At 42.0% G+C, this 8,920-nt stretch overlaps 1 long non-coding RNA gene across 1 annotated transcript; it reads right to left on the reverse strand.

Moving 5' to 3' along the window:
- Positions 1-3,842: 3,842 nt before the first annotated feature.
- On the reverse strand, positions 3,843-6,730 carry LOC137145128 (uncharacterized). The gene is made up of 2 exons (XR_010917570.1): positions 6,622-6,730; positions 3,843-5,129 (listed from the first exon to the last, which is right to left on the reverse strand). It is a non-coding gene; the product is annotated as an uncharacterized lncRNA (long non-coding RNA).
- Between the last annotated feature and the right edge of the window lie 2,190 nt (positions 6,731-8,920).

Genomic DNA, 8,920 nt, shown 5'->3' on the forward strand with positions numbered 1-8,920 from the left:
ACTCTACATTAATGAAGTTTTTGCCATTTAATATGTGTATATTTGCAAGTTTTCTTGTCCAGTTTCCTCTTTCTGGGACCTAACATTTAGGCACCACTTTACAAGGCTTTACTTTACAGGCTCCTCTATTGTGCTGGAATCTTTCTGATGGCATACCGTTTTACCTGAACAAATTTGTTAGGGTTTCTTCAAGAGCACACTGATTTCATTTAAACTCCATATACACTGGGAAACTGACCAGTTACTGATAACCAATGTCAGCAATGGGTCCCTCTGAATCTCTGATGAAAAAGATGAAACTGCTAGTGTAGATTTAAGCCTTGTATACATGGGAAAGGGGTTTCTGTATAACTTAAGGTATGAATTTAAACCACTCTAGTAATACTGGTACTTTTTTTTTTTTTCCTTTTCAATTTAGCTTATATAACTTGGGATGGGATTTAAATTAAACTCAAAAATGTTACTTTTAAACTGGAATAAGAGTGTGCACACAGGGTTATATTGTTTGTTTGGCTGAGAGAAGTGAGTTCTTACAGAACGCAGTGCATTTCTCTGTCTGTAATGTCATAACTTTTGAATGCCTCATCCAATCAATTCCAAAATTTCAGGAAACGTTCGAGCCATCAATTGTCAGAACCTTATTGATTTTGGTGAACACTGAAAAAAAAAAATCAGGAAGGGGAAACGGAGGACTCACAGAGCCACTCTCATTTGGCTAGCAGCAGCTTCTACCACCTCTGTAATTAACTACAGATCAAAGAACCAGTTGATGGCAGGCAGCCATTATCACATTCCAGTATAACACCACCCCCATTTTAGCTCAGCTGCTGCTGAATCTGATCTTCCCGGTCCAATACAGTTTAAAACATTGGCACCCTGAAAGACTTCTCTCCTAGACAGAAATAAATAAATGAGAAGGAGGCATGGGAGAATGGGGCACACACAGAGCCCCTGGCAGGGTGAGGGGAATAAGGGACCCTGGCATGGGGGTAGGAGGGAAAGGGGGGGCACACAGGCCCTTGACATGAATGGGGAAATGTATGGGGTTAGGGGGACATGGGGCACACAGACTCCTGGCTCGTGATGGAGGGGGAAATGGGGGGACTCAGAACACCTGGCAAGGGGGGAAGAATGGGGGATCTTGATGTGTGTGTGGGGCAGAATGGAGGAACCACAAAGCCCCTGGCATGGGGGGAAGGGAGACTGGAGGGCCACACAGAACCCCTGACATAGGTGAGCAGGTTGCAGGGGGAGTTTGAGGGAGGAAGGGAGTCCTTACAGTGGAGGGAGGTGGAAGGGCAGCACAAGCTTGAGGGTGGGTGGTGGAGAGAATGGAGGAACATATGGAGTCCCTGGCAATGAGCTTGTCCAACAGAAGCAACAAAGTGTACAATCCTCTAATATAACACTTTGCTATATAGACAAGCCCTAAGGCTTAGTACTTAGTATCAATGGGGCTTTTAAAAACACTTTAAATTTCCTATCAATAAAACAAAAAATAGCACTCGGGGAAGGGTTCTCTATTTTCATTTGTAAGTTCTTCAGGGTAAATATTGTGTCTTGTTTGTTTTTACAAAGCACTGTACATACTTACAGATTTACAGTGGAAAGACCACTGCTTACAAACAAAACCAAGCTCACACCCATTCTTGTCTAGAAGTTGGCTCATCACGAGACCTACATTTACTGAGAAATAACAAATTCCTCAGTGAGGGTAATCAGTACAAAAACTCTGTCTTTTCCTTCCTCTCCTAGATTATTGAAACACAGAGACAAGTTTCCCCTTTCATAGCGGCAAGTGTTAAAATCTTTCTTGTCTTGGAATTTCTATTACTTATGGTAGAAGACTGTCCTCACTAGAAGTGAAGAATGTAAAAGGAGAGAAATTAAAATTGGTTAGCTGACGAACAGAAAAAAAAGAGAAAATAACTGTGCATTTATCCAAAGATTTTAGCTCCTCTAGCAGAGGAGTCTCCACCATTTCCTTAATTGCTTTTTAATTCCTCTCCTGAGCTTTGGATGGGGTGGAGTGGGAACCCCCTGCTCTTGCAGTATTGTTCACAGTAAAAGCCACCATTATGATCTGACATTGGAAAACAAATCAGTTGGGAGTTAACCCTCTAACCTTCTTCTAGACTGCCAACACTTAAAAAGAGACTGTGTCTTTGAAACAGCACTTAATTAAATTATTGTTTACAGCAACTTGAGGTGTCTGCATGAAATGCTACAAAATCAATTTCTTATCAAGTGCTCAATCCTGCAAGATGCCAAGAGCCTCCTTAGAGAAGCTCTCAATTCCCACTGACTTTTGTTTGTACATTATATACCCTTAAGGAGCTTCTGCATCAGTCTTAGGGATGGTTCTGGGCTTGTTCAACTCTCATTGACTTCATGGGAGTTGAAGGTTCGCAACTTGCACTAGAGATGATTCACGCCTTGTAGGTTTACTAATTAAAGACTTGATCATGCACCCCATGGAAGAACTCCTACTATCTCTGATGGGAGCAAGATTAGACCCTAATGAAAATTATTGATGAAGAATAAATATGGAACATAAGTGTTTGTCTACATGGGAAAGCTTTTTAAAATATGTTTTTGTGTATACATTTTGTGAAATAACTAATCTGAAATAAGTGCACTTCAGTGGCTGGTTTTAACCTACTTCCCTTCAAATACATGCATGGCTGGGCTTTTATCTACTTCCCTTTTAATCTTGCATCCACAGAACACTGATTTTTTCAAAATAAGCACACAGCATTCTGGGCATATATCCATGGTGCAATGTCCTGTTGCTGGGCTCTGCGCATTCTGGGATTTTTCCTCACAGGTCATTATGGGATACCTACCAGAAGCCCAGAGTTCTGGGACTTGGGGTCAAACACACATTCCTCTCCTGCCATTCCATGATTCATCTGTCTCTTGCAAACAAGTACCATTTTCAAACTGCTGTCAGACAGCAGAGAGGGAACACACTGCTGCATCCCATGATCCCTGACAGTTGTTAATATTCAGACACTGCAGTACTTGCATTTGCAGTCACACAGCTAGATGGGTTTAAGTGTGGGAATCAGCTGCCAGGTGGATTTGGGTGGAGGATGAAGATGAAGTTTTCCAGCTACTGCTGGATGAATTTTTCCTGGAGCAGCTTCACTTAGTGAAATGCCATTTCTGGGCTCAGAAAACTAGCACCCGCTGGTAAGAAAAGGAGAGAGATGCAGACCTGCGACGATCAGCAGTGGCAGCTGAATTTCATGATGACAAAGGCCACTTTCCTAGAAATCTGTGCAGAGCTTACCCCAGAGCAGCACATCAACATGAAAATTCCTCTCAGGGTGGAGAAGCATGTGGTTATCACCATCTGGAAGCTTGCCACCCCAAATTGCTACTGGTCATTAGCTAACCACTTTGGTGCATGTAGATCAAATGTTAGGGCTGTTGTCATGTAGGGTGTGTGCTGCCATCAACAGGGTGCCGCTGCCCCAGGTCATAAAAGTTGGCAATGTACAGGAGGTTATTGATGAATGTGCATGGTTTGAATTCTCAGGTTGTACTGGGGTCACTTGTGGAACCCACATGCCTATTCTTTGCTCTCCCCCTGAACCAGGTGTCAGTGTTCATCAAAAGAAAGGGTTATTTCTACATGGAGCTCCAAGGCCCGGTTGATACCAGGCAGGTTCACCAATATGAATGTGGAGTGATCTGGAAAGATCCCTGACACCAGGATATTTAGAAACTTGGGCCTGTTTTCTATGAAAAAGGGAACTTTTGCTCCCAGGACTACTATGGGCATTAAGGATGTTGTGATTAACCCAATCATTCTCGGAGACGCAGTTAACTCTCTATTTCAACTTACAAGGCCTTTTACAAGACACTTGGACAGGAGCTGTTTAATTATACTCTGAGTAGTGGCAGAATAACAGTAGTGTGTGCATTTGGAAGGCTGAAAAGGAGATAGAGGTGCCCGATGGCAAGGCTGGAGGCTGCTGAGCAACTGCTGCTTGTTGTATTTTGCACACAGCTATTAGAGCATCTATGCCGCAATTAAAGAGCTCCTTAGTCTGAGCCTGTGAGCCCGAGTCAGCTGGCACGGGCCAGCTACGGGTGTCTAATTGCAGTGTAGACGTACCTTGTGAGCCTCACAACTTCCAAAATAAAGCCAAATAAAGTCTAAAAGATAATGGCCTTACATCAGGCCTTTGAGCCTGATCTGGGCTCAGTAGTCCTTTACTTCTGAGGCTTGCACATCCCCTCCTCAGGGGTGGGAGGAACAGTAGGTAAACCCAGTCCCACCCTCTCCTCTAGGTTCCAGCCCAGGGACCCTGTGTTAAGCAGCTAAAATCTGCATCTAACAACCCCCACTGCTCCATGGCTGTTCAAACCTTAACCTGTTTGCAGGTGTCTTTCACCAAACTCCACTCATCTCTCCCTGGAGTACCATCTCCTCATGAAGCTTCCTAACAGCCTGCTGCTAGGCACTTCTTCAAGATAGTTCTCAGCCTCTCTGGTGGCCACCCTTCTGCCAGTTCTGCAGTCTTTTATGCCAACTATTGCTGATTGGTCAAAGCTGGAGAAGTAACAAATCCATCTATTAAATCTTTCCTGGCTGCTGAAGTGTGGAGGTCTAGGCATTCCATTACAAATGTTGAGGGAAGAAACAAGCACTCGTAGTTATAGGAGTAAAGGTGGCGCCAGTTTTCATTGTTCTCAGTGTTGTATTGTGGAGTGATAAGCGAGGCTCCTGTAGCTGGAAGATGTAGTGTAGTGCTGATCTCTATGGCCATTGTTCTCTATGGGCTTCAGGACATGGCCGGGTTGGGTGTGGAGTGAGGATGCTAGGCAGGAACATCGTACCAGAATGTTCTCCAGCAGGACTGTCTGCTTCTGTATCAACTCTAGCAGCTGGTACTGCATGTTGCTATCTTTCTCCATGGTCTCTTGTCAATTCTCTGTTCTTCTCTCTCTTTCTCTGCAAGGAGATCTTCCCCTCCAAGTTCTTCTCTCTCTTCTGGAATGCAGACATGCAAACATTTTCTCCCTTGTCCTCTTTTTCTTCACCCAGGGGTTTGTCAAACTTCCAGAAGATGATAATGATCCAGTCTGGGGGGACTGCGTTGCGTCAGGTGCAGGAACTGGGGGAGATGAGAAACAATAGTAGTTATACCAATCGTTGTTAGAGAGACAAGGAGAAAACGTTGCTTGTACCTCAACTTCAGAATAAAGTTCCCATAGTCTCTTCTCATTCTAGGGTGAACTTGGAGATACTTTTCCGCTTTACCTCCCCTTTGTATAGGACCACTGTACCAATCATGAGTTTGTGGTGGACTGGAAGGGTTTGGGGAAGCAGGGACACGTTAGTAATTGCATGTGCACCTCTTCAGGCTGCCCTTACTTTGGAGGATGTTACCCTGAGATGTGTCACCAGGAGGCAGAGAAATGGCAACGGGCAAACCAACAAGATGTGCAGTGATGTTATTCACCAGAATGATCCCACAGAGGTGATGCAGGACTGGAAAGGTGATCCTGCTTGTACAGACAGCCCCAGACAGCTGCATCATCTTGCAATGTTTGTGCCAAAATACAGCACTATCTTTATCTTAAATTACCTTTTATAACACCTGCAGATCAGCACAAAGTGTGCTGCAAAATAGACACATACAGTAGTTATGAATCCAAAAGATGAACAATGATGAGAAGCTTATTAATAATAGCAATGAGTGCCTTAATCTCTATGCAGTGTGAAATGTCTCATGTTGGAAATATACTTTGTTAAATGCTAAGATAGCTAAAAGCCCAGGGCATTGCTTAAACTGGGAATGAAGTATTTTTCTATATTGTTTTTTTCTCTTTCTGTACAGACTGTTTCAATAAACATGCCTGCATTACAAAGTGTTTAATTTTTTTCAACCCCCACAGTGCTGCCAGTCTGACAGACAGGTTGATCCAGGTGGGACGCAATGCATTGCAAGATAATAGTGGGAGGAATGCTAGAGGCAGAAAAGTCCCCAGATTGAAAAACATGTTGTGCTATAATATGCAATTTATTCTTCCTTATAAAAATCTAACCACATTGCGTGAACAACTTCTTATAGCAGTCATAAATGCATTTTAATAAATCTCCATATAAATGTATATCAAACCCTGACTAGTTCAGGACACTACATTTTCAGTGCAAGAAGATCAACTTGTATTCAGGGAGGGGCAGTACATTAAAGTTTCACAGAGGGTGGGGCAATTTTAATTGAAAACCCTGAAGGAATCTTGCAATATTTAAGGCAAGGCTAGATGAGTTTATGGAGAGAAAATTGTAGAACCATTCTCACTTGTTAGGGGGGTTGGACTAAATGAGCTGAGATTATGACAGTTTTTTTATTAAAATTCATAGTTAGTTCAATGTTATGAACTTCAATGATTAGCAGCCAAATTCTTGAGTTACACAAGTGTGAATCTGAAGAAAGTGAATTGACTTTAGACTAGTGTAAACCCAGAATTCACGTGTCACAGGCAGCCAGCCATAATGGTCTGAACCAGAGTCCACACTCATGAGACAGGAGTCAGCTGGGTCAGCATACTGGGAGACAGAGGTAGCAGACAAACTGAAGCTCAGAATCATGAATTACATACCAGGAGTCACACCACGTCAAGATGCAAGCCAGAAGGCACACAGTCCATAACAGGAAGAAGCCAGTGGTTCAGACAGCTTCCTGATCCTGCTGCTGACTTAAGCTCAGCCAGTGGGCCAATCAGCTGCTCTGGGACTCTGCCAATAGGACTGGGGCATAGCCTCAAACTGGGGCTGGGCACCATGGGTCCTAGGTAAGCATAAGTAGGCTGTTATGTGGAGGGTTGGAGCATGGGTACTCCCATGAACCTTACAGAGCCAGATTCAAGACCTGTGGATCAATGCCATCGATGGCAGAATTTGGCCCAAAATATTTTGAATTATTTTTTGTCTGGTTCTCCATTATCTTGAATCTTGTGTAATAATTTACACCTATAAAAAGTGGTTATGAAATGTTACCATTCTGCTTTGGTACCATTTTGCACTCATCTTGCACACACAAGTTATTACACAAGGTACAGGACAATAGAGAACGGGCCCACTGTATTTTTGAGAACTCTGAACCTGATCCTGAAAGTTGCTGAAATCCATGAATTCCTGTTCTCCTTAAAGGGAGTTGAACAGTCTCAGCAACTCACAAGATAAGATTCTATATGATTTTCTGTATGAAGTAAGAGCACCTCAGAGTATTATGATTATTAAGCTGACTTTTCTTAATTTTAAAAAAGCAACCCAAAGTGTTGCTGATACACTCCTGTGTAAGACCATGTCCTAGTTTTGCAGAAAGGAGGAGTAGGTATTACTGAATGAACAAATTGCTCTAACCCTTTGAGTACCTGAGGACACAGCTTGGGCCTGCAGCTGTAGTCAACAAAAGATCATTTGCATAGACTTATGGTTGTACTTTGTATAGTATATCCTGATTAGAAAGGATGTGAGCTGAACAGAGAATGAAACTCAGACAAACAGTCCTTTAGCTTTACCTGGAAAAGCTGCAGTTTATTCATTAGGATGAAAAGCAAGCTTGAAAATTGCCAGTTTATATCAGTGACTCAACTCTTTTAGCAGAATGAAACCATGCAGGTTGAGAGACAGAAGATAGTTTGGTTTAGAGAAATGAGACCAAGATTGGAAATCAGGGGATCCTGAATGCTAATTTTGGCTTGGTCAGTGACCTGTGTCCTTTTAATTATCTAATCTATTTTAGGATTTTATATTGCCTCTGATCACCATGATATCTGAGAATCTTCTGTGTAAAACGGATAGCAATAGTAAAACCCCTAATGAACTTCATGGAGTCTTTGGCAATTCTGCCTTTTCTGGAGGCCAGTCTACAATGGGAACTTACATCGGCATAGCTACATCTTTAGGAGCGTGAAAAATACACACCTCTGAGAGATGTAACTGTGCTAACTTAACCCCCCCCATATAGACAATGCTGAGTGACCTAGCTACTGCCTCTAGGGGAGGTGAATTACTTATGCAGATGGGAGAAAAACTGCTGTTAAAGTAGATAGTATCCACATAGAAGCACTATTGCAGTGCTGCAGCTATGCCACTGTAGTATTTTCAGTTTAGACATACTCTGGGAAAAAATATGCTTGGGATAGGGGCTATTAATTATTTTAAGATTGATTTGTTTCATGTTTTTATTTATGGTCTTGGACAAGTGACAACCTTTTGTCTCCACTTCCCCATTTTGTAAAACATGGATAATATTTATTGATCTACCTCCCAGGGGCTTTGAACTTTCTTTCTGGATACCTATATGGCCTCTACATCTATTAGTATGTATAGTGTCTTCATAGTGTTAAATGTATAAAGCACTAAATAAATGCTAAGTTAGTATTACTAGCTCTTGAAAAGAGAAATCTGGCCTAACAATGTACCTATTAAAGGCATTTCTAATGACCCCACCACATTAGCATCTAAGTGCTACAAAAATTATTAACTTGCATTGTTTATCCTAAAAGACACTGCTCATGACAAGTTGTTCACTTGTTTTTTGATCTTTTGTTTGCATTTCCCCCAAGATGATATATCTGACTACTATCCTTTCATCATTCTAATCCCTTCTCAAGACTGACATCTGTCATGATAGCTACAAGAAATTAGCCACCTAATAATTGTTAGGTAAGAGAGTAATGGAGGAATAATTTATGAAAACAAAACAAAACTAAACCCTTCACAAAAACGTTGAATTTTCAGTTTGTGCCAACCATCACCTTGGACACTGTGCTCGTATACTGTATCCCTGTCTTTCCATTGTATTTCAGACTCTTTGGGGACAAAAATAGAGTCTTTATAAGTTGGGAAAACACCTAGCACATTGTGGGCACTATTGCAATATAAATAATGCAT

Source organism: Emydura macquarii, unplaced genomic scaffold, assembly GCF_026122565.2.
Source record: "Emydura macquarii macquarii isolate MOO-44397 ecotype Brisbane River unplaced genomic scaffold, CSIRO-AGI_Emac_v2 contig_3517, whole genome shotgun sequence".
In the NCBI taxonomy this organism is placed as follows: domain Eukaryota; kingdom Metazoa; phylum Chordata; order Testudines; family Chelidae; genus Emydura; species Emydura macquarii.